The following is a 26,437-nucleotide window of genomic DNA, read 5'->3' as shown; positions in this document are numbered from 1 at the left end:
CTAATTCATAACCTGGCTGTTCATCTTTCCCCCATAAAAAGCAGAGACATCTAGGAGAATCTTTCCCAGCATCTATGAAAAATATTCACAGATACAGTCATTTGTCACTTTACAACAGAGATATATTCTGAGAAATGCATTGTTAGTTGATTTTGTCATTCTGCAAACATCCTAGAGTGTACGCCCACAAATCCAGATTGGATAGCCTGCTACACACCTAGGCTATATGGTGCAGCCTATTGCTCCAAGGCTACAAACCTGTACAGCATGTACAGAATATTGTAGGCAATTGTAACACTATGGTAAGCATTTGTGTATCTAAATCCATCTAAATGTAGAAAAGGTATAGTAAAAATATGGTATTATAATCTTATGGGACCCCCATTGGATATGCAATGCATGACTATATTTTAGCTGGAAGCACCAGCCCACTTCTTTTAGAGAGGAGCAGAGCCACACCCCCAGTCTTTCCACCGTGTATTTAGATCTTGGAGATTAGGAATTAAAAACATGAGCAATGCAAGCAAAAATGCAGATGAAAAGATTTGTGTGATACATTGCAAGCTGTAAAGTTCCTCTATGGAGGAATTCAGTTTAAACAATCACAGAAAGAGACTCGAGAATCCTCTAGTGTATGAGCTCCAAGCCTTGAAATTGGTCAACACAGTGTGTGGGCTAGCAGAAAAAGCTGAAACAGAACCTGGGGCTACCAAGGAACAGAGGGATCTGGGGAGAGATTCTAATCAATCCATTAAGAATGCAGGATTTATCAATACCCAATTGAGAAAAGGGTACTAACACTGCAGTTTTATCTGCATGATATTTATAATTGCATGCCACTCCAGTTTGCTGGCAAAATTAGTCCCAGCAAAAATTTTACTAAACTTTAGCCAGCTGAAAGTCCTCACCAGCATAATTACTATGTCAACCTCTATCCCTTATCATGTCCTCAACTGGTTTTAGGAATTCCCAAGCACATTAATGGTCTTACTTTCTGGACTCATCATTTAAGTTGCTGCCCACAGGTTTTGTGAGGTAGTCACCTCACCTCTGCCACTGCTGCTATTCTATAAAAATGAAATCTGCTTCCCCATCACTCCAGCAGGCACAGCCAGCACCTCCACCTCTGAAATTTTCCAGGGTCCTGTGGTTGCAATCACTGCATTGCATTCTGCACAGAAACAGAAAGAATGTCCTTCTCCCAAACTCTGTGCAATGTTGTCACCTGGGTCTTAATGCAGTATTGTGGGTGCCATGAGTCACCAAGATCTCGTCAAACAGTTCCTGTTTCTCAGGAGTCAAACAGAAATGGCCCTGCCGTCATATCCTCAGTCATCATCTCTTTCTGCTCAACACCCAGAACTACTTCAGCCCTCACCCTTCTCCCCAAAATACCTCCTTTAGCTGAAGTAAATCAAGCCAGAAAAAGCCGTCAAGCACAGCGATGAAGATCCGTGACGAGGAATGATGGGCCCTGGCCTGGCATATCCAGTGGCTTACTCTATTGTTCTGCTGTAGATGCTATAAAGAAATGGCTCTCAAAAAGATGACTCCTATTGGATATCAGTCCTAGGAAGTCAAAGTCCTCATCTGTAACAAAGCATAAGGCAATAATTTGCTTCTAGAAGCTTCTCTGGGCTCTTGCCCCAGGATAAAAGCCTACAGAGGGGAATAGGAGGCATTGCCTGCTGCTCACTGCCAAGGCGGAGGGTGGGCTAAGGATGGACAGTGGGGGTTCACCTTCAGTTGCTGATTCAGAAAGCCTGGAAAGCAACCAATGGGAGGGCTCCAGGAAGCTGAATCCTTTCATTTGCCCAAATCTGATAAAATCTCAGGTTTCCCATGTGAACTAAGCAGACCAGGGAAGAGCAGGAGTTCTGGAGGCCAAGAGTCCTGGAGGCTAATGTTGGCCTGCCATTCAGTAACTGGGTAATATTGGCTAATTTGTTTAACAAGACTATTCAAGCCTTGGTTTCCTCATCTACATAATGGAGGGAAAATAATAACTACAGTTGTCATTGAAGACTCAATTAAATAATGCTGATCAAGGGTTTGCCTCAGACACAGGAAGTGGTCAGTAACTGTTGGCTACCACTACCAATGTAGTAGACTTAAACACAGGCAAGCCTGCAACTGCCTAACATACATATTAAGTCTCCTTTAGAGAATCCATTCCCTAAAAGTTGCCTTTAAATGAAAGTTAGATCAGACTGTAAATACTGTCACCTACAAAGAGGGAAAGATAGATGCTGCAGTCATGGCAGCAAGTTGCCAGAGGGCTGGGGGTTCTGATAGAAAAAGCCTTTAGGAGCTTGACCTGGACTACAGCTGGAGCAGCTGATAGGGAAGAAATTAAAGAGGGACACAATGAGAAATGCACTGTGGCTTTCTTCCAAATGGTGTTTTATAAAGTTTGACTTCACATGAAAGCAAGAGGAAGAAATCTGGTTCTCTTTGAAAGGCAGGTCTGACTTTAAGTCAAGAAATGTAACAGAATCATGTTCTCGCAGGGGAAACTGTTGAGCATGGTGCTCACCATGGAGCATGCAGTGGCAGGTGGCTCTGTGGGAGTGTGCCTGGAGGGGAAAAAACCAATCCACTGACACCACAGGAACTCTCTGAGATACAACTTATTGGCTTGACGGGGCCCACTTTATCCCCCGAAGATGATTACGGAGACATGAGCAGGGACATTGAATAAACTCAGACACAGACTCCACAGTCTCATTGAGTGTCCCAAAGGAGCACCCCCACGAAATACATCTTGTACTTCTAGAGGCACTGCATGCATTATGCAGGTGCTCCCAGCTGCCCAGGAACACCAAAGTCAGCTTGGTTACTCATCGGCTCAACTGAACTTTAAGCACTGACACGCTAGCACCTGCAGAAAACTGGATTCCTGTGTGTGGGTAAAAAGTGGGTCACAGAGAGAAGCTGCATATAGCCTTTTCTGAGAGTTACCAGGCAAACTGAATAGACGTGAATTTAAATCATGTGTGACTGTCTCCATTTTGCAGATTATCATCTACATCTATGACCAGAAATCCAATGATGAAAAATAATAATAGAGACAGATAAAATTATGGGGAATATTTTGAAAATCATGAATGTGAATTTTTCTTTTAACTTTCTAAGTTCATAATCTCTACCCAACATGACCCAAGGCAACCATCTGCATGGAAAATGGGGATTTGTTCCATAAAGAATAAACAGGCAAAGATTGAGATTATACTTAGCTTCTGACACTGAAAACAGGAAATTTTAGCAACATGGCTTATTACTAATACTCTAAATTTCTTTATTGTCTCTGCTGAAGGATTCTACTCATTTTCTTCCTCCATTGTGTGTGTGCATGTCCGTGTGTGTGTGTGTGTGTGTGTGTGTGTGTGTGTATGTGTGCCTTTCTAGATAAGTTCTGGCTAGAGGAGCAAGTCAATAGGACCTGCAGTTCTGGGTCAACTGAAGACATTATATAGCAGAAGGGGATGGGAATCCAGGAGATAGAAAAACACAGAGAAAAGAAAGGTTAGAGGGAAGGCCATGACATGTGTGATCTGATTTGTTCCTCTCTAAGCTTTAGTGCATATTAAATAATTGACATTCAGGGATTGAGGGCAGTTGAGGACTTCTGGAACTACAGAAGAATACTGAGTTACAGTTGTTCTGTACCCATCCTATTCATAACCTTATCCAAATCAACCTGGTTGTTGGGGAAGTCAGGCCTGTGTTTTAGCTTCACTGGGTCATCTATGCTCCCAAGTAACATAGACAGAACCCAAGGACACCTGAGAATCTGGCTGGGGCCGTGGCTGAGATCCATATCCTCACTGGAATGAGGCAGGTCGGCAGCCAGGACATGATCAGTTGGGCAGCAACTGGGGGTTGCCCTCAGGGCTCAGAGGGCTTCGCCCATCCATGGGAGAGGAGTTGCAGACAAAGTAACCTGCAGAGCGTCACAGGCACTTACCAAAGCAAGGGAGGAGACACAGCAGCCGGAAGGCAGCTATGGAACCACACAGGACAAGGGACGTCACTCCAGAAGCTAAGGAACCCAAGAACACCAAGTGTAAAGACCCTGAAATCTGCCTTCGTTGTGAGATCTTGTAAGTCTTACCATTCCTGCCACATACCCAGATGACTTCTTGAAACGATTCTAGGGGCTAAGCAGAAGACTGACAAATAAACAATCAGATAAACAATGTCTGGTTTTTCCCTAAAGGACTGAGGTGAACATCTTTTTAAATTGCAAATCAGGTTACTTTTTAACCTATGTATGAATGTCAGTTGTGTATTGTTTCAGTTTGTTTGTTTGCTCCCAGGTAACCAGGAGCAGGAAAACCAGATTCGTTATAGCAAACATGGCAGGGCTACATATACTCTGGTCATTTCAGCTACCGTGAGAGTGGAATATGCCGGCCTTCTTTGTAATTACATCATATGAAAGCTAGGAAAGGATAGATGGACAAATAGAAGGGCTGGGCATTTGGGCCTCACCAAGATGTTCCCCCGAATGAAGGGATTTATTACAATAATAAGAACTGATGGCCAGGAGCAGTGGCTCACGCCTGTAATCCCAGCACTTTGGGAAGGTAAGGCAGGTGGATCAGTTGAGCTCAGGAGTTCGATACCAGCCTGGGCAAAATGGTGAAACCCAGTCTCTACTAAAAATACAAAACTTAGCTGGGCGTGGTGGCGCGCATCTGTAATCCCAGCTACTTGGGAGGCTGAGGCAGGAACTACTTGAACTTGGGAGGCAGAGGCTGCAGTGAACCAAGATCATGCCACTGCACTCCAGCCCAGGGGACAGAGCAAGACTCTGTCTTAAAAAAAAAGAAAAATGAAAACAATGGCAAAGTTAGATGTTGAATCTGCTCCTATATATATATCTAGAATCTGCTCCTGTATATATATCTATGTAGATATATAGAGATATAGATATATAGATATATTTTAAACAATACATCAAAATGGAATGAATTTCACTAACTCATGCTAAGAGGCAAGACCAATAAACAGCATTTTTTTTTTAAAGCACACATTGAAATCCAAATCAGTGACTAAGTAGTGAATATATCTACTACTTGACTCCTGGGCTCCATTCAGGAAGTGACATTTGATAGCATTTCTCAGTCATTGGTTGTGTATAAGCTCCTGCATCAGATACCTATTGCTGCACAGCTACTTCAAAACTGGATGCTTAAAAAAGCAAATATTTATCTCACAGTCTCTGAGGGTCAGGAATCCAAGAGCGGCTTAGCTGGGAGGTTCTGGCTCAGAGCCTCTCATGACGTTGCAGTGAAGCTGCAGGCCAGCGGGCTGCAGTCATCAGAAGGCTGGGGCTGGCAGATTAGCTTCCAAGATGGCTCACTTGCACGGTCATTGGCAGGAGGCCTCAGCTCCTCATCACGTGAGCTTCCTCACAGAACACCAGAGGGTTTTCACGACATGGCAGCTGGCTTTTCCAGACTGAGCAATTGGAGAGAAGGAGAAAGACAGCCACACTGTATTTTATGACTTTATTTCAAATGACCACTTCTGCAGTATTCCATTGGCCACACAGCCCAACATTTATACCTCGTGGGAACAAAACACTCAGGGCATGAATACCAGAAGGCAGAAATTATTGGGCGGCATCTTAGCAGCTGTGTCCCACAACTCCTTTTGAAGAAAAAATAAAGTCAACAAATTTCAGTGTTGGTATAAATTATTTGCACTATTTGAATTTGCAAAAAAAAACCCATGAAACTAAATACAAACTTTTTTGGCATATATAAGTTGCACAAAAAATATACTATAGCTTTTTAAAGCTTTATTTGCTAGTTCAGAAGCATCAGGCCTTGTAAAATCCAAAACTTTGTCAATTCTTAGATGTCAATTTTAATTAGATTTCCCTTGATAACTCTACAACTGTCTTGTTTGTTCACATGAAGATAAGTCTCACGTTGCAGGGTTATTGAAACCTGAATTACATAGATATCTAATCCACTTACTGCTAGAATCAACAGAAAATTCTGCACTGCTTTTTTACTGCTGCACTTTTTGCTGATGAATGGTTGCAAGTTTGTGCAAAAAATGGAATCTGCATAATACATCTGTTCCCAGCAAAAATATGGTACTGGCTGCCACAGCACAAATTCTTTGGATTTCAGCATGCCTATATTCTGTAGGCCCCAAAATGATTCATTTCTCCTACCCCCTTTCCAATTTGAACTTCTGTGTAATTTTCCTTTTCGAATGCTATGATATCATTTGCCTTTACTTGGCACAAACGATCATAAAAGAAAATGCAAAGCAGTTGCTTAAATCATGCAACAACGCTCAATTTTAAGGCAAATCTCTAAGTGACATACAACATGCTTATATTAATTATTGTCACAGAAATTGAAAAGTGATCACAACTTCTGATGTACTGAGATGAATGTTATTCCAACATGTAACTGGGTCCTGAGGCCACAGTTTAAGCTGACACCCTCAATCAGATGAAAAAAGATCCGTCTTCACCTATAGGCACATCATCAAGTTACCCAAAAACAGAAGGGGGTAAAGGGATCACTGGAGAGCACAAGTATTGCCTACACTGCTAACACCTGTCTCCATTTGTGCTTCAAGTGTGGGGATCATGCCTAGAACTTAGGCTTCCCCTTCTGATTCTCTCTGGTATTTTTCCTGTCATCTAGATTGTGAGACTCCCAGTTCTAGCCAGATATCACCACTTCAAAGGCATAACAAAAAGGCTAGAACTGCAGTGGGCATTAGGAAGCAGTTGCTGCCATGGAGTTGGCATGGTATTAGAAAATAGTATCCACATGTTGGAGGAGATTTTTGAACTCCTTGGCTCTTCACTTCCCTCTACACCCCGCCCCACCACCCCCGACAGAAAATACCCTCTGGGTCTGAGGGCTTCTTAACAAAAAATTCTCTGGCTTTGACACTAAGCATGGCTTTCAAAGATGATGGGGAGCCCCCGACCCCATAAATCTAGGCTGTCAGCCAATGGCTGTTATGTTTCTAAGGGTATATCGAAAGTTTTTGCCCATCTGATCAGATAAAAGAGTCCTCATGAAGTGGCTTCTTCCCCTCCAGTGCAGAAGGCCCCTTGGTACCAGCTCACCGAAATCCTGCAGGAGGAGGCTGTAGCTTCAGCTTCTGTAGCTCTGTCTGCTGGGCTTACTGCAGCTGGCTCCAATGCCAGTACTGGAGAGACACCACGTGCGGGGTCTTCCTGCTCAACCCCCCTCTTCCCTGCCATTAGGAGATGAGAGTCCACATCCTTATTGAAAGAAACAGGCAAGTCAAATCTCTCACACACAGTCGAGTATGCACCCACTGAGGCCTCTGTCGAAGAGTAAACGCAGCTGTCTTTTCTCCATGGAGAAAGCCGCCTGCCTCTTTTCTCCATGGAGTAAGCCTGCTCTGCTCTCTTACTAATCAGGATGTTGCCTGAGGATGCTTTTCACCAGGACTGGAGAGAAAGCACTGGGAAGCTGGGAAGCGAGGTGTGCATGTTTGCATGTGCTGATGCTGACTTCACTCCAGAGCCTTTGCTTTTTAAAAACATACTTTCAAAACCCTAAAGATAAAAATCTAAAAGGCGGGGGAATGATTGACGACAGAGAAACTGCTTTGTTAAGAAACCCTTTGGGATAAGATTCTCTGATATACTCAGGGTCCAGCTCATGGTGGGGAAGTTCTCAGGAATCCATTTGACTGAGGGTCATGTTCATTCTTGGTTGCTGAATTGCTGCAGGGAATCCTAACTACAGCATAACAAGGAGGATGAGGAAAGCCTCCCAGGGGCTGAGCCAGATATGCCAGCAGTAGGCTTGGGTCCCCTGGGCAAAATTTCCATGCAGCTTAGCAGCAGTCAGACTCACCTTCCATTGCTAATGCAAATGAATCCTAAAGATGTCACTAAGGGGATCATTAAAAGCGAGCTGTAACCTCTTGCTTTAGCTGCTGTCACCCAGGCTGGTAGGAGCGGACAATATCAAGAATTGCATTAGATCTGCAGCCAGGAAGTAGTTTAAAGCATGACATCATGAGGTTGTCAAGGTAACTGGCCAGGCTACCTCTCTGGACTCCCGTGGTCCATAATGACAGGAGGACCTCTTAATGCACACTGAGCTACAGGAAAGGACATGCAGAGGAGTAGCCTGCAGCCTGAGGTGTGACTGCTGGCAGCCTCTACGCTCAGGCAAGTGCCGCCCACCCTGGGATTGTGTTGCGGGGCTCGATCACATGGTGAGGCCCAGCAGTCCAACAACCCTCACTGACCACCGTGAGAGGGGAACAACTCTCTCTGCTATTATCAACTGCCAACTCTCTCTGATATTATCTGCTGGTATTATCAACCAACTATCCAGAAGAATGCTGCCTTCCCTGTCCTCACCCTGAGACATCTGAAAGAGGCTGCGAAACTCAGAAAGAGTATCTTTTACCCTGAGAGCACCAGGCTGCAGCATCCCTGTCCCTCCTACAATGGAACTCTATTAATTCCCTAGGGCTCTGTCACAAAGCACCACAAACTGGGCCGGGTGTGGTGGCTCATGTCTGTAATCCCAGCACTTTGGAAGGCCGATGCGGGCGATCACTTGAGGTCAGGAGTTTGAGACCTGCCTGGCCAACATGGAGAAACCCATCTCTACTAAAAATACAAAAAATTAGCTGGGCATGGTGACGCACACCTGTAGTCCCAGCTACTCGAGAGGTTGAGGCAGGAGAATTGCTTGAAGCCCTGAGGCAGAGGTTGCAAGACTCCATCTCAAAAAAAAAAAAAAAACAAAACAAAACAAAACAAAACAAAAAAAACACCGAAGCACCACAAACCGCGTGGCTTTAAACAACAGAAATTTAGTCTTTCACTGTTCTGGAGGCTAAAAGTCCAAGATTAAGGTATAGGCTGGGCCATGCTGCCTCCAAAGCCTCTAGGGGAGGATTCTCCTAGCACCAAGGGTTGCTTGGTTTGCAGCAGCCTCCACCTTCATGTGTCTGTGGCTTCACATGGCGTTCTCCTCTGTGTGTGTCTCTGCGCAAATTTCCCTCTTCTTATAAGAACACCACTCATATTAGATTTGGGCCCACCCAATGACTTCATCTTTCCAAAGAGTTGACTTCATTGCAAACACCCTCTTTCCAAATTAGGTCCCATTTATAGGTTCTGGGGCTTAGGACTTGAAGACATCTCTTTGGGAGGACAAAATTCAACCCACAACAGGCCTAGTCTTCACTCTGCACAAAGATCAGTACACACAGGACTTGTCCAGGCCTGCAGCAGGACAGGCCCCGAGTTAGCTGAAGACAAGAAGAAAAGCACACCAAAGCCAAGCTGTGGGAGTAGAAACAACGGCAAAATGCACAGCAACCCATGGCCTTGAAATCAAGTCTACTTGGTGACTCCCAGCCTGCCAACAGCCTCCATCACTGCTCCTGTCTCCTTTTCTGTGACTAAAAGAAAGTCTTTGGGACAAGGAACTCATCAATAAAGCCAACTGGGCAGGGATGCACTTTCTGTCAAAGGGAGCAGAATGTGCCACCCCAACCAGTGCCATAAGAATTATTTTGAACTGAAAGCAATTGAAAAGAAACAGACAAAAGAAACACTCTCTGCCCTCAATTTTTCTATCAGAAGGGGCAGGATGATTCTTAATCACCAGAGACAATTCTGAATCCTTATCTAGACTGTGCAGAGGAATGTACATGACAAATCTTACATAATCAACCCTTGTCTACCAATAGTTTCTCCTGTATACTTACGTTCCCATAATTTGCAGCCCCTGGAAGCCCAAAGTCCTTTTCCTTAGTGTTGCTGCTTCTCTAAAAAAAGTTAGTGTCCTTTTGCAAAGGTGCTATATAAGCTCAAATCCAAACCATCCTTTGAGTTGCTCATCTCCATGTTCTAATGTGAATGCATGATGCACATGCCCATAAACTTATGTTTGCTTTTCTCTTGTTAGGCTGTCTTTTGCCAGGGTCTTATTGACAGGGCCTTCATTTGGAGAACCCAGAATGGGTAGAGGAAGAAGATTTTTCCTCCTATACACCATAGTCATCAGGAAAACATATAGAATGATATCCTGGTTTTCTGTTCAGTATTACTCTCCAAGACTTCTAGGCTTGGCAAAGATTTCTGAGTTCTGTGAATCCTTCAGCCTGAGCAGCCCAGGAGGAAACACTCCTGTGAGATGTGCCTGCCTTTGCTGTCTTTGAATGGCTGCTGTTCCTGTGGGGTTAGCACAGAACTTTTGCATCATGTTAATATCAGCAGCCTGCCAGAACTCTTCAGAAAAGTATTCTTCTTGTGAATCAAAGTTACAAGGTGGAGAATTCCACTCTCAGAAACATAAAAGACCTGAAGGCTGTGCCACTCCTCTCGTGCCCTTTCTCTCAGGAGTACAGACAGGAAGTTCCAAAGGTTTCTGCCTGAAGCTAATACTGTGCTGTTTGAAACATCACCCTTAACAATGGGATGAAAACCACGGACCCTGAAATAGCAATTTTCTCTCTGGAAATAAGGATATGCTTAACTTCAGGTGAGAAGACAATAATGGACAATGAAATAGGAGAAAGTGATTCCTACAGCCAAAGGAAGGAGGTAGATAAAAGGAGAGACTTGATCCATCCCAAAGTTTTTTTCCATGTTTAGGGATTATTTTTTCCATATCTTGAAGCCAACTTGGTCTTAGGAAAATTGTGACTTTCATTCAGTCATTTGCTGGGTGCTTTACATAGATATCTCACTTAATCTTCACAGACCCCTAAGAAGGTAATGCAGCATAGTAGCAGATAGCCAAGGCTCCAGAGTCTGATGGTTCCACTCAAGGCTGTACTTCCACATTATACCTCCCTATGTGACTCTAGGCAAGTTGTTTGTGCTGTAAAATGGGAGATCCAAATTCCAATTTCATAGCATGGGTGTGAAGATTAAAAGAGGTAACCTGATGAAGCGCTCAATAAACAATGGCTCCTATTATTAGATACTGCGAGTATAGTATTCTTATTTTCTACAAAGGTTTCTTTCAGAAAGGCTAACTAACATGCTCTGGTCAGACAATGAAATGTGCGGGACAGGATTCAACCTGTGATTGTCCGACTGCAAGCTCTGTCCCCCTCAGCGTTGACTATTATGCATGACTGCCTCCTTGACAATCTAGGCCAATGCTGCCTCTGGGGCTTCCTGAACTCCAATTCAGTTCGGGCTCTTGCCTTTCAGTTTCCTCCAGTATCCTAACGGCCTCTCCTCAGCCCAGAGCTGAGGTCTCCCCTTTGGAACTCATCCTCCCTAGAGAGCAACTCCAACGAAACCTCTTTTCCTCGAGATCCCTTCTGTCAGCATTACCCTTGGCTTTCTGAAGTGACAGTGGTCACATAGGTCTGCTAAAATATCAGCAGCTGATGGTGGTTTAATTCCTTGCCCTTCAATAATTCAACAATAACACCAAGGAAAGCATTACAAGCCACTGTGGTCAGGCAGTTAGTGGCACTGCTGATGCAGCCCAAGCTTATAAAACATAGCCCTGGGTCCCAGAGAATTCACAGTCTAGAAAGGAAGGAAGACATGAAAATAATGAACTCTCATGCTCTAAGGAAAGTGGTTTTGAACTGGACTGATGTCTATGAATGACGAGCTGTGGGAGCACCAAGGTAGAGACATGCTGGCTGGGTCTGGACGATGGGGTCACATTGAACCAACAGACATACAGCAAAGCATTCTGGATAAGAGCAAAAGATGATAGAATAAGTGTGCATCTGAGTGACCTGGGGTTATGGGCTGCCAGAGGGATAATGATAGGGCATGGCTTACCCACAAAGAGGCCCGACGGGCAGGTCCTTGAATGACTGCTGTGTAAGCCCTTTGCTTTTTCTCCTTTAGGTCAGTGTTCTCAAACTTTAGCCTACCTCAGAATCAACTGCCAGCTTGATAAAGCACAGCCTTCTGGGCCTCACCCTCGGAGTTTTTGCTTCAGTACTCTGGGGTGGGAACTGATAATTTACATTTCTAACATTCCCAGGTGACTCTAAGGCCACTTCTTCTAGGACTACTGTATGAGTCCATTCTCATGCTGCTATGAAGAAATACCCGAGACTGGGTACTTTATAAAGAAAATAGGTTTAACTGACTCTCAGTTCCTCATGGCTGGGGAGGCCTCAGGAAACTTACAATCATGGAGGAAGGCACTTCTTCACAGGGCAGCCGGAGAGAGAATGAATGTCACGTAATGGGAGAAACCCCTTATAAAATCGTCAGATCTCATGAGAACTCACTCATTATCACAAGAACAATATGTGGGAAACTGCCCCCATGATACAGTTATCTCCCCCTGTTCCCACCCTAAACACGTGGGGATTATTACAATTCAAGAGTGAGATCTGTCTCACCCAGATGTTAAAGTTTGGGGAGGATAAATTGAGATTCACATTATAAAAGGGCTGTGGAACAATAACTATAATACAAATACAAGTTATTATTTTTAAAGATTTTCCAATTCCCCCAAAAGAATATAACATATATATTCAAAGAAATTGTTACTAGGACCAGTAATTTTTTTTCAGGAATACTCTAATAGGCAGTTTTCTTTGTTTCACCGTGTGTTAATAAATAAGTCTTTATATGTGTTAGAGGAACAGAAGAAAATGTGAAAGCTGTTAACAGTAAGGCAAATAAATAGAAATAAGTCAAGTGTAAGATTATTCAATCAAGTGTGTTTAGTTAATGTATAAACGATGATGAGTGACATTAAGTTACAAGGCAATTCAGGGAATGTTCACTCAATATCATCTTTGTAAAGTAATGGGAAAAAGCAAATATTCATCTGTTTTCTTAATATATGTAATTTAAAAGTCTCCAGGCCTCCTCAAACTATAGGTTCCACTGATATCACACTGACATGCATTTATAGATTGGGCTGGCAGACATGATAACAGGCCCTCTGTATAACTACAGGCAATCTGCACAGACTTCACCAATTAGTCTAAGAATCCCTGGGGTATTTCACATCTGTTCATGATAATTTCAGGTTTTTGTTGATGTCCACCACCCACAAGCCTCAGAAAAATGTGCCTTTTTGGAGTACGTGTCTTTAGCATCTAGAAAACCATTTCTTGCAGGGTTTCAAAATTACGTAACCTCTGAAGAGCCTGTAGGCCCTACCTAAATGGAAATCCTGCAGTGTCAGATTCCAGAATGGGGAGGCTGGCCTCTTTCCGTGGTTCTTGCAGCTGGATCCTGGGGGTGGGCTGGGGAATGACCAACGAAAAGCCAACAGCATTTTCCCTTGCTTCATGTCATTTAGATTAAGGCAACTCTTAAAAATGGCCATTATCAGAAAACATACCTTCATGCCACCATAGAACAATACTTACTGTTTTACAAACAATAAATAGACTTGATCTCTTGATCTCAGATATCTTGAAAGCTTTATTGGATTTCCAGTGGTGACTCTGGTGAACGAACTTTTCTAAGGAAACAGACAAGGTGTTGAAAAACAGAAAAGAGGTAAGATACATTCTCCAGCTCCAATGAGACCAGCCACAGCTACACTTGGCTTGGGATCAGTGATCTGCACACCCAGCCGTTTTCCAGAGCAGTCCTGGCCTCCCCGAAGCCCGCTTTGTGCTCACAGCAAGTTCAGCCTTGCTGTGCTAATTTCCTGGTTGCTTTTCTCTGGCAAGGGGACGTTTGTGAAATTCTCCATTCAAGCTGTAAAGAATGATTTTCAATCTTTTTGCTTTTGATAAGAAATAACAGATCAGGTCACCCTGCCTTCCAGAGCAGCACAATGGAGGAACATCACAGGTAACAGCCTTTGTGGCTGTGCTCCCAAGAGGAGCTGCTGCCCCCGCCCCGCTGCCCTGCTGCACAGGTTGCGACGCCCTCACTGCATGCTCAAGCACAGGGAGTCGGGTGGGGGGAGTTGTGTATGCATGGCTGTGGGGTGGTTCACATTCTAATAAATGGATAGTCTCCTCTCAATTAACTCATTGCAGGGAGCCACAAATTCAAATGCTGTAGAACCTCTCCCTTGAACAAGTGACAAGCCTTTCCTCTTTTTGTTGGTTTTCACACACACACAAATGATAAATTTACTTGTAAGTTATGATCTGTGCAATGCTCAAACACTATGTGTTACCAACCCTGCCTGGAAGAGAATATGAAATCCAGCCACATGCTGCAGAGCCATATGAGTTGATAGAGTTGGAACAGTTGCTTTGAGCTAATGGGAGGTTTTTCCTTCTACCATATACTAAGGAGACACAATGCCACTGGTGTTAACTCCAGGCCTAAATTCAAAATCTCGATGTTGTTGCTTGTAAACAATTTTACAATCTTGCATCTTGTAACTAATTTTTTAAAGGTAAAACGTGCAAAAGAAATGATGGAACATTAAATCATTGTCATTATCTTTGATTTCTGTTTCATCTGGTAGTTAGAAGCAAACTGACTGGGATTATGGGAGATACTGGATTTGGGATTAAAACTAACTACAAACAAAACAGGTTTGTGGATAATTTGGAACGTTTTGTTAAAGTGTGAGGTTGGCATGTTTCCTTATAATTATTTAAAATCCGTGAAAGGAAGGGTTTAATTCATTAATTTCCTTTATATCTTGAACATTTCCTTTTAATATAAAATTAAATGCAAAGTAATAAATAATTACTATGTTCTCTAAATCCTTCCATTTGTTTTAAAAAGCAAAAAAATGGTGTCAATAAAAGTTAATTCTTTAATGTAATTTCTTTGCTTATGGTTATACAAATGTTCACTAAAAGTAATCACAAAGTCAATGGAAAAGTTGGGAGGGCATTTATGGAATAATGATGAAGCAGTTTAAAAACGTCAAAAATAAACATCGGTCTCTCAATTCCTGAAAAATATGAGTTGCTAAGGATTCTCCTTGTATTAGTCAAAGTTGTCCAGAGAAATAGAACTGATATGACATACACATAGATAGAGAGAGATGTCAATTGCAGGGACTGTGTAAAGCTTGTCTGGCAGGCCCTTAGGCTGGAACTTAGGCAGAAGCAGTTTAGAGAAAAAAATTCCTTCTTCTGTCTGAAATCTCAGTCTGCTCTTAAGGCCTTCAGTTGACTGGATGAAGTCTGCTCACATTGTGAAGGGCAATCTATTTAAAGACTGTAAATGTTAATCACATCTGTAAAATATCTTCACAGCAATATCTAGAATGGTGTTTCACCAAACAACCGGACAGCATAGCATAGCCAAATTGACACATAAAATTAACCATCATGCTACTGAAAGTAGAATTACGGGCATGGTGGCTCACGCCCGTAATCCCAGAACTTTGGGAGGCTAAGGTGGGTGGATCACCTGAGGTCAAGAGTTCAAGACCAGCCTGGCCAATGTGGTGAAACCCTGTCTCCACTAAAAAAAAAAAAAAAAAAATGGCCAGGCATGGTGGTGGGCGCCTGTAATCCCAACTACTTGGGAGGCTGAGGCCTGAGGCAGGAAAATCACTTGAACCCAGGAGGTGGAGGCTGCAGTGGGCCAAGATCATCAATGCACTCCAGCCTGGGTGAAAAGAGTAAAACTCTGTTTCAAAAAAAAAAAAAAAAGGCGTGCTAAGAGCGAAGTTGAGAATTGTGTTGTAATTCCCTTAACTATTATTTTCCCACAAGAAGCACTGCTTATTATTTAGTCCTCAAAGAAATGGATTTCTGTCTTCAAGAATGTGTGTGTGTGCATTTGTAAGCGAGTTAACAAAATAAAGCTATGATTAATAATGACTTTAACTTATAATTTTGATTTGATTATAAAATTTGATTATAAATTTTAAAGGAAATATCTTATTCACATGTACTTTTTAGCCCAAGGACTTGACATATAAATAAAATAAATTATTTTTTACAAATCAAACGGTAGTCTGATATTAGTGGATTATCTCATACTGAATTAACCTCTGCACAGGTGATTACTATAAATTCTGTTCAAAACATAAATCTATTTCAAGGCACCAAGAGCACCTAAAAGCAGACAAGCACTGGGGCTGGGGAGGAGGTGGCACATGAAGGAAGGAACTTTAGTGGCTAGGATCCACATTTACACAACTTTTCTCTCAGGACTTTGCCTTGTCTGTAGCACAGGATGGTTAGAACTCACAGAAAGCAACATTCTTATGGCTTACAGTGTTAGAGAAGGTTGTTTAAGGCTATCAGAGAACCTGGAAATTAAGGGGGAAAATCCTAGGAAGGAGGTCACTACAGGCATATGGCGAGGGGAGCTTCCAAAATTACAAACAAATGACCATTAAATCCTTGGCTGAGCACTGAACTGTGTATGCCCAAACAACAGAGTCCAGCAGAAGGCAACAGCTGGAAGGCTAAAAAAAAATCTGAGCACAGGTTCCAGTTACCGCCTGGTACAGAAGAAAGAATTTGGAATTTGAGTCCTGCCAATAACCTTATTTAATAGAAAGAGAAACCTGAGATATTTAAAATTTACCATATGGTATAGCCAATATGACTTTGTTGTGGCTTTCGTTCTTGTCCCAAGAAAACTGACCAGAAATAATGTTGGCAAATGTGGCCTACATATAAGCATATACACTGATGCATCACAATTTGGTGAACGATGGTCAAGAATAATTACCAGTGGATTCTCAGCCATGATCCATCTGTGCCAGGTGATAAAGCATTTTCATCAAAATGCTATCTGGTGAATAGCTCTTTTAACTTGTAGAATCATCATGAAGAGCAGCTCTTTTAACTTGTAGAATCATCAAAACGGGGGAAAAGAGAATGAGTGGAACACTAATCATCAAGATCTAGATTCAAATGGCCTTGATAAGTTGAAGAAGAGGTTGAAATTTAATAGAATGCAATTGAATGGACAAACTCTTAGGAAAGAGGACCAGAAAGCATAAAGAAATACAACAAAGCCAGTGATAGACTAGTTCAGTGGTTCTTGAACTTTTGGTTTCAGGACCCCTTCACTCTCTTAAAAAATATTTTGGCTATACAAAACTATAATTTATATGAATTTTATCTATTGGTACTTAATAGATTATAAACTAAAATTGAGAAATTTTGAAATGTATTTTTAATTTATTTAAATATAGCAATAAAAATTCCATTTTATACTAACTTAAGTAACATATTTTTATGAAAAAAAATAGTGGCTGACAAGCCTGGCATTATTTTACATTTCTGCAAATTTCCTTAATGTCTGGCTCACTAGAAGACAGCTGGAGTCTCATATCTGATTCTACATTCAGTATGTTAAAATATCACGTATCACGTGCCCTCTGGAAAACTCTACACTTGTGAAAGCATATGAGTGAAAACTAAAGCTACAAATAACATCCTGATATTATTACAAAAATAGTTTTTACCTTGTGGACCATCTGAAATGGTCTTAAGAACCCCCAGGAATTCCCCTGGAGAAAATTTACATGGAATATAAATATTCTTATGCTCTGGGTCACTTTTTAGACTTTCATTAACATATTTCTTTTCTGCTTCTTTTCCACTGACACTAGTCTTTCAGTCTTCTTCTTTATAGCTTTCAGACCACACTTGTGCTTGTCTCTCCTTGTAGGCAAAGTGGGCAATCCAGATGTATCACTTGACTTTCTGACAACTGGGAGAATTTCCCTTCATCATTGCACACCAGGGATATCCCTCAGGTATGGTATAAACTTGCAACCTCCCGCTTCAGACTGGTTCCAGCTCATTGTACAGAAATGTCTTTAAGTCAGGCTTGACTATTTTTCTCAGTCCCCATGAGTACATAGTTGTAGGATGACGGAGTTGTACACAATGCAGCAAAACTAGCTGCACTAAGATTATGTGCCAAATGATCATGCAACATACTGGTGCTTTCAGTACCTGCTGAAATCTAATTTTATAATTTATGATGATTAGCTTCTCAAATTTATGGCTCAGTGGGTCATAGGATGCCCTGTTTATGATGAAAGCTCAATTTGCATGGTCACTTGATATCTCTAGAACTTAATAGCAAGCCAAGGGCTATTTCTAAAGAAAAGAATAAATATTTTTGGAAGAAGGTACAACTCTGCTCCAAAACCCAAAAGGCCTGCACCATGACTATCTTAATGGGACTTTCCACAATATCCCTGGAGTATCCCCATCTACCATAGAGAATTTGAAAACCTAGGGTCTGCTGTGACACAAAGTCCAAGAAGTAAATGGAAGTGCTTAAAACGCAGACTGGTTTAGCTGCTCCCAAAAGTGATAAATGGTTTCCTTCAAAAACCCCAGGGTTCCTTTCTTATGTGGTAAGAGTTGTGCAAAATCTAGAAACTTGTCTTTCTTTAGATGTGATATTCTGACATGCCCTGAACTATATGAGTGCCAGAAATTTCTCAGAGATAACAGGCACATAAATTTTCATCGTGTTTGTATTCCACCTTTGACAAGCATGTATCTCACCAGGTGTTTGGGTTGTCTATTGTTCTATAACAAATCACTAAATTGTGGTGGCTTAAGAGAACAACAATCATTGTATTACCTCTCATGTTTTCTGCACATCAAGTGGGAAGGTCTTGACTGGGCACTTCTGACTCAGGGCCTCTGCTGTAGCTGTGGTCAGATTGCATCTGGTGTGGGAAAGATGAGGAGCTGAGGCATCTGGAGGAAGGCCGGGAATTTCTCCCTTCATCGAATCTCAGGACTCTTTGTATGATCCTTCCACTTCCCTCCAGCAGGACAATCTTTCTGTTTATATGACAGGTGGAGGCATCAAGCACAAAGATTCTACTGAATAAAATGAAAGCCATTTCCTCTTGTCTAACTGATATGGTTTGGCTGTGTCTCCACCCAAATCTCGTCTTGAATTGTAGCTCCCATAATTCTCAAGTGTCATAGGAGGGACCAAGTGGGAGGTAATTGAATCATGGGGATGGGTCTTTCCCGTGCTCTTCTTGTGATAATGAGTAAGTCTCAGGAGATCTGATGGTTTGGTAAAGGGGAGTTCCCCTACACAAGCTCTCTCTTGCCTGCTACCATGTAAGACATGACTTTGCTCCTCCTTTGCCTCCCACCATGATTGTGAGGCCTCCCCAGCCATGTGGAACCGTGAGTCAATTAAACCTTTTTCCTTTATAAATTACCCAGTCTTGGATATGTCTTTATTATCAGAGTGAGAACAGACTAATACAATAACCTAGCCTTGTAGGATGCAAAACCACTTCTAATGTGCTCTTCTGGTTGAAGCAGTTAGAAAAACCCACCCAATACCTGAGCCATTTGAGGAAAATATAATCTGACAAACCAGGTATCAAGGGTATCTACTAATTTCTGCTGAACAGGTGCTGTAGCATGAAATTAATACAGAGGACCAGAGTGATTAGAATGATGAGACAATCATGGTTTAGATTATGATAGTCTGCAGGAGAGTTGGCCTTGCCCTGAGGTAATATGGCAAAAGTATACTGCTATGCCTTTCAGGTGAAAGTAGATTGTTTCTAGTACCCTATTTATCAGCATAATTATATATTTTTTTCCAGAAATATAACTGGTGCATAGCAAGGAGAGAGCAGATGTTTTTTTGCTTTAGAAAAGAGATTGCACCTGGAACAAGAGACAATTTAAATCACCACCTGATTGGTTTACAATAATTTCCTATTACTCTCCTAGACCCCTTCATCTCCTGAGTGAAGGAATAAATATCTTATTTGGGAATAAAATAGGTATTCCTGAAGCATTTATGTTTTTGGATGTTGGCTACAATTTACCTTGGGGTTCAGTATTGCTTAAATTTAATTTTCTAGTTACAAGCGCAATTCCAAACTCTTATGTTTGGCTCTTCCTACCGTAATAGTCTTCACTCCTTTAGTCAGAAGAGTTATTGTAGGAAATCTGCCAGCAGCCAAGTTTGTCTGTTATAGCCAGGCTTTCAGAAACCAAAGATAAAATCGTTTTCTTTGTGTTTGTATTCCACCTTTCACAGGCATGTATCTCAACAGGTGTTTGGATTGTCTGTTATTGTGTAACAAATCACTCTAAATTGTAGTGGCTTAAAAGAACAATAATCATTTTATTAGCTCTCATAGTTTCTGCAAGTCAAGTGGAAAGGGCTTGGCTGGACATTTCTGGGTAGGCTTGAAGACAATGGGACCTACTGTCAGACAGACTTGGGCCCCAACTCCACTTAACCCTTGATCTCTAAAAGCCCCCACAGTCATGTTTTATGTCCTCAGAGATTTACGTTTCAATGCCAGTGGTCAATAATCTCTACAATTACTTGGCATTTTCTTTTCCCCGTTGTTCTAATAAATGGCTGCAGATGTCTTTGAGAAAGCAAAGAAAGAATCTTGTATAATGTATATGTCCTTGTTTCAATGACTTGCTGTTGTTCTGCAAGGATTTATGAACTGGTTGATGTCACAGAATTGAAAAAGTGACAATGACTCTCAATCAAATGACTCAACCCATAGCTTCATTTCTAGATCTAGATGTGCTTGTTTGTTTGGGGTTGTATAGACTAAGCAAGACTTTACAAGCCTATCCATTTACTAGAGTCCTAGGGAATCTCATGCTCAATTAAGCACCAACAAAGATTTCTATGGGTCAGACTTGTGATTATACTCTAGCCTACTAATTATTTCAGCAACAGATCACTTTTTTCTGGTGATTAATTACTGACACTGGAGATGTCATCATATCCTAAACTGGGGAGCTTGTTTCAAAGCCATAATTTTTCAAAGCTTTCATCATAGGCCTACCAAAGATAACAGCATTTGCTCCCAAGCACTTTACAAAAATATGCGTACTTTCATAGCGAATATATTTTCCAGTCTTTAGTTAAGGGAGTATCCTTGGGCCCTATTCTGATTACATGTTAAAGGTGAAGATAAATGAGTCACACAGCAGAAAATCAATTAAAATGTCTTATATCCTTATGTCTTTGGATTCCTCCTCTACATATATATGAGCATGTATTTGAGTATCAAGTAGCTATACTAGGAGAAAAGTACCTAGATAGTATCTTAATAATCTAAGAAATTTTTAATATTTTAACACCATTTAGTGTAGACATCATTGAAACAAGCAGCAAACATAAAAAGGTGGAGTTTTGGCCTGTGTCTGTCCCACAGTGGGTTCAGTGTCAACAAACCTATTTCATCATTATAGTTTCTTATCAAGTGTATTTTATTGTACTGCAAAACTCAGTAAACTGAGAATTGTATTTCCCAAATTTCCTTGAGGCTAAGGTTTTGCATGTTAATTAAATAAATTTGTGCTGACTTGAAGTACCTATATAAGATTTGAAGGAGAGGAGAATAAATGCCGACCATCAGCTACAACCATTGTAGTAACCATTAAAACCAAGCAACAAAATAAAATGAGCCGAGACAAGAGCTTTGAAATAATTTATTATGAAGTATAAAACTAAAATTTCCAAAATTTTTAAGTCACACAGAAAAAAAGTATGAGCTTTTCTACAGTGTTAATAGGAAAAGTGAAATATCCTTTGTAAGTTATCTTCCTCTATGTTTTATAACATACATCTTAGTGTTGTAAAAATAATTTGTAAAATAAATGTGAAGAGAAAGGACATTTGTTTTAAAAAATTTATTGATGAAATGTTTAATCAAAATCAAATATGAAGACTACTGATCTAGGAGACAAAGAAATAGGCCAACAATAATTATGTGGGGGGCATTATAGTTTAAAAAGCAATAGAAACTTAGATATATATGTCTATATATGCTATGTAGAAAACACACAGGTACACACACATATATATACATACACATACATATTTCTGTAACCACTGTCATTATCAGACTATTCAATGCCAGTGGCCCAATGTTGAAGCCTTTATCAGATATGAACATATTTCGAAAGTCATTTATTTCCATTCACCAGGTCAATGATTTTTGGCTGCCACTACTATGACAAGGATATTAAGTTATGAAAACGTTTATCAATGTTCTCCTTCAAAAGAAATCTGAATGATGCAGGTAATAGACATGATGAATTGTCGGCCAAAAGAGCCAGGTGAAGCTCATCAGAAACAGTTCAAATTCTGCATTAACTTTTCAGCCAGATTTCCAAATATGTAAGACCTTCTCATTGACCAAGCAACTTAATCTCAAAGGCTAACGCTTCTTGCTCTCAGCTACATCATATGATCTTGTGATAGATATAACAACAGCAGTCCTGAAGACGATTTCTGTAAAAATAATTCTGGAAAGGACTTTAAAATTCAGAACTTTTATATTAAATTAATTTCATCAATGAATGAACAAGGCCAGATAGCTTTTCTAAGAAATATAAATTGCCTAATAGTAATGCATTGAGATAGTGCATATTATGCAAAAATGTAATACCATGTATGGTACTTTCCAATAGCCTTCCTATTTTCATGAAAATGAGATCTAAATTGCTGAACAGAAAGAACAGATCTATTTTTGCCTGAGCTATATTTTTAAGAGTCAAAATTTAATAGAGATACTTTACCCTAAATCCTCTATTGCTCAAAAAAAATTTACATTCTTTTCTAGGCATTTTCATCACACTCTGACAGCAGAGATGATGAATCTTAGAACATAAAATCATTAGCCAAAATGACCTCCTGTAGAGATGCTCAAATAATAATAGAAAAGGGATATTGAGTGATTAGAAATTATCTAAAAGATTTTCACAGATGCCTCTCTATTTTCTCCAGCATTCTTTAAAATGCAATAAAAAACAGAAATAAAGGGAAGAGCTGCCTCTGTTATCTAAAATACGTCATATACAGTAGAAATTTAGACCAGTGAAAGCCTACATACGTGGTAAAGGTGTCTCCTTAGAGATACTTCACCATATGGAAACCTAAGGAAACAAGATGCTCAAGATATTCACTGTTCAGAAGCCAATAATCACTTCCATGCATCTGAACATCGCTTACTCTGATATGTACTACTTTGAGCTGATGTGAAAATTTGCAAACCGTATATTTCAGTGAAGTCTGCCAGCCTCTAGCATAGTGGTATTTTTATTACTCCAATAAAAAGTGTTGCTTTTACTCTACCATATGAATTCTACAAGTAGCATGTATTTGAGTATCAAGGAGCTATACTAGGAGAAAAGTACCGAGATAGTGCCTTAATTTTAGTACTATAATTCATAATAAATATAGAATTGCGCTTCTTGTCAGTGATAATATGTTTCTCATCATAGAAGGTGAGGGATTCTATTTCTCCTATATTTTCCATGAATGACAATGATATCAGAGCAACAATAATCCTATACTCTTTATTCAGTTTTTACTATGAGGTACCAGATTTTTAAAGTTGTTTTGTGCATTATCTCATTAATTTTCAGAACAACCCTAGGAGGTTGGTATTATTTCAGAGCTCTATTGCAGATAAGGAAATGAAGGCTAAAGAAAGGTTAAGCAAATTGCTCAAAGTTAAATGGCTGTGTCAGATCTGCACTTCGAGCTATGTGATCCCAAAGCCCATGCTCTTAACCACTAGGTTATTATATTGCTCTTCCTTGAAGTAAAATGTTATGTCTGATACCAAGGCAAGAAAAGCTTTTTATAGAGCCTGTTTTTCACCTATGACTCATTTTTTCTGCCATACAATTTTAATAAGGACATGAAGGGTCCTGGGGTGAGCACTTTCCAGACCTCTCAGGCTGTTCTTGATGGGTGCTTGCAGAGATCATGACTCATTCTTCCTCTGTCATCCTGCAAGTGGGCTGTGTGTGACACGGCAACCCAGAATCCAGACTCTTTCTCCACGGCTCGTGCAAGTCTGCGACTGAAGAAATTCGGGGATGGTTTAGACAGTGGGATTGAAGAAAATAAATAAAATCTATAGAGCACTTTTTCTGTTAGGTAAAAGTAGACAGAATCATGGTATATAATAAGTTATTTATACATTTACATAATAAAATATTTATTATGCAAATCCAATCATAAAATGCTGCATCATCAAAAATAAGGTGATATTTACAAATAAATTCTTCTTAAAATACCCTTGGAACATCTACCTATAAATATTATTTATTAAACAAATATTTCTAGGATTTTTTAAGTGATGACAGTTATTTGTTTACCAATTTCAGAAAGACATTATAATAAGAATCCTCTACATTTACTAAATCAAACCCAAAATGATTTTTATTACCAGTTTGCAATGTTTATATATTTAACCATGAAGAAGTTATGAGACAGGATAGTTTAAGTTGCATTTTCCTCAGTGATTTAGAAGGAATTCAGGTAGCAGTGCCTATAAAAAGTATGGGTTCATTTTCTTAGTTTTCAGTACAATATGTGCAAATAAAATAAAAGCAACCAGTACACTAAAATTGCCACTAAATAAAAGTAGTTAAGTTGAAAAGAAATTTAATTTTTTAAATCAGATAATGCCATTTCTCTGGCAAATTATACTGATTAAAGATAAACACTTTGTTTATAGCTTTGTTAATTTATCAATGATGTGCAATAATTTTTCACAAAAAATTTTTATTGCAGTTTTCTCTTTTTAAGACTTCTTGTAAGTTGCAAATTAGTATGTTTGATGTTATTATATAATAGTAACACTGTTATGTTTGATGTTATAATAGTAACACTGATCTTTTCAGAATTCTGAATAGGATGAGTTTGGACTTTTCCTTTAAGGAAGTCATCAGTGTAATATAGAAAAATCTCATACATGTGAGTTTATTCTTCCTTTTCACTGTAGCATAATCCTGGAAAATACTTCAAGATGGCAATTCTGGCTAATATCTCAGCACTATACAGGTATATGATTGGCTATATGCCATAAAAGGAAAGGTTCAGTTAAACTTTCACAGCTCCAAATATATATGTCTTCAGGAAAAGTCACAATAGGCCTTACCAAATTCAGTGTCATTTAAAGTTATTCTATAAAGAATATGGTAAAAATTTAGATATATGAAAAATTATACATAACAGGCAAAAATACAAATAGTCCAATGGACAAATTCTTGGCTACTGGAATGCAAGGTAGGTTGTAGCCACAAAAAATAAGCTATTGTTTGATACTCCTCTCACTCAGTTCATCTTATCATGTGCATTTTCACTGTATCAGTTCATATTGTATTGATACCATTTTCATTATTTTATCTCTTTACTGGTCTAGTTGTCACTAAAAAAGAAAACAATTGATAGCAAGGATGTAGGTGCTGTTTTTAGCATAAGAAAATTATTTGGAACAGAAAATTTTAAAAATTAGAAGCATGAAAGTACTTTTAATCTATACAAAACTCAAATTGAAAACCAATTTATTGATTCAATAATTTCTAGGGTGTAACAAAATATTTCAAATTCATGTCATAAGCTAATGTAGTACAAGCAATTGGTGTCCAACAAATGATGATTGTCAATGGGTGAATGATATGAGCATATTTCTGGGAAGCATTTTTCAAAATAAGGACTGACCCAACATTTCTTCCCACTATAGTTTTCTATCTCTTCAATTTCTTTAAACTTACAAATGCAGCTTATCTACATTATCAATAATGTCACTACAAATAAGACCTCTTTTAGGTCTCTTTTAAGTTTCTTTTTTTTTTTTTTTTTTTTTTTCCATCACTGCCAAAGTGATTATTTCATTTTAGCTACCCTGCCAGAGAAATTTGAGCAGATTATTTCTTATTTTCTGCAAAAAGTGCTCCACCTCATCACCCAGTTCGAGTTCTCCCAGTTAGTCCACTGGCAGTAGTACACTTTTTTCTATAATGCAAAACAAAGAGGACAGACTTTTTGACCGCGAAAAATAAAATCTATTCTACGTTAACAATAGCACATGATATATACCAGAAATGTGACAAAAAGACACCCATGACTCTCTTGGTATCTCTCACAGTTCTTAACATTTTGTCAAAGTACTGTGTTGTAAAGGTCCTTGAATGTGGACTCTGTGAATTAGGTTAAGTTTCTAAATATTTTTGAGTCTTGGTTTCCATACCAGATGAGAGGTATATTAAATCAAATATGATAAATAATCCACAGGGTTAATAACATATGTGTAAAAACATTAGCAAATTATAAAATTATCAAAGTGATGATGAAAGTACTATTATTAATGATGATGACTGTGTGACTAACTACACACTGCAGCAAAAACAAACTTGTATCTAATTCTATCTGTGGACTGCTAAGGGGCTATGTGGTACATGTTTTGAAGAACACAAAGTTCTGTTACAGACTTAAGTTGGAACAAAGAAAATCACCGCCTGGTAATTACAAAAAGACAATATCATGTAGTTTTAATATAGTTTTATACTCTTGTGAGTATACAGACACCCTACTAGCTTGAAATTCAATTCAATGACTATTTTTGTTTGTCTGTTTTTCCCCTTTTTACCACCCTATCTGTGACGGGCACTGTGCACATAAGTCAGACACTCAGAGGCCAGTTTTTCCCACTGTCCATATTCTGACCCAAAGTGCTTACAATTTTCTACTTTTTCCTTTGGATAAAGTGTCAGAAAAATG

General features: G+C 39.8%; 1 long non-coding RNA gene across 1 annotated transcript in view; it reads left to right on the top strand.

The window, feature by feature from the left end:
- The window catches only part of LOC116467088 (uncharacterized), a 254,633-nt gene that overhangs the window by 57,777 nt on the left and 170,419 nt on the right, over positions 1 to 26,437 (top strand). The window contains exon 2 of the long non-coding RNA XR_004247706.1: positions 17,552 to 17,639. This is a non-coding gene — a long non-coding RNA (uncharacterized LOC116467088). The remainder of the gene's footprint in view (positions 1 to 17,551; positions 17,640 to 26,437) is intronic.

The sequence above is a fragment of the Hylobates moloch genome, unplaced genomic scaffold (genome assembly GCF_009828535.3).
Source record: "Hylobates moloch isolate HMO894 unplaced genomic scaffold, HMol_V3 SCAFFOLD_4, whole genome shotgun sequence".
NCBI classification, from domain to species: domain Eukaryota; kingdom Metazoa; phylum Chordata; class Mammalia; order Primates; family Hylobatidae; genus Hylobates; species Hylobates moloch.
The sequence above is the reverse complement of the archived record's forward strand: the minus strand, read 5'-3'. Positions and strand labels throughout refer to the sequence as shown.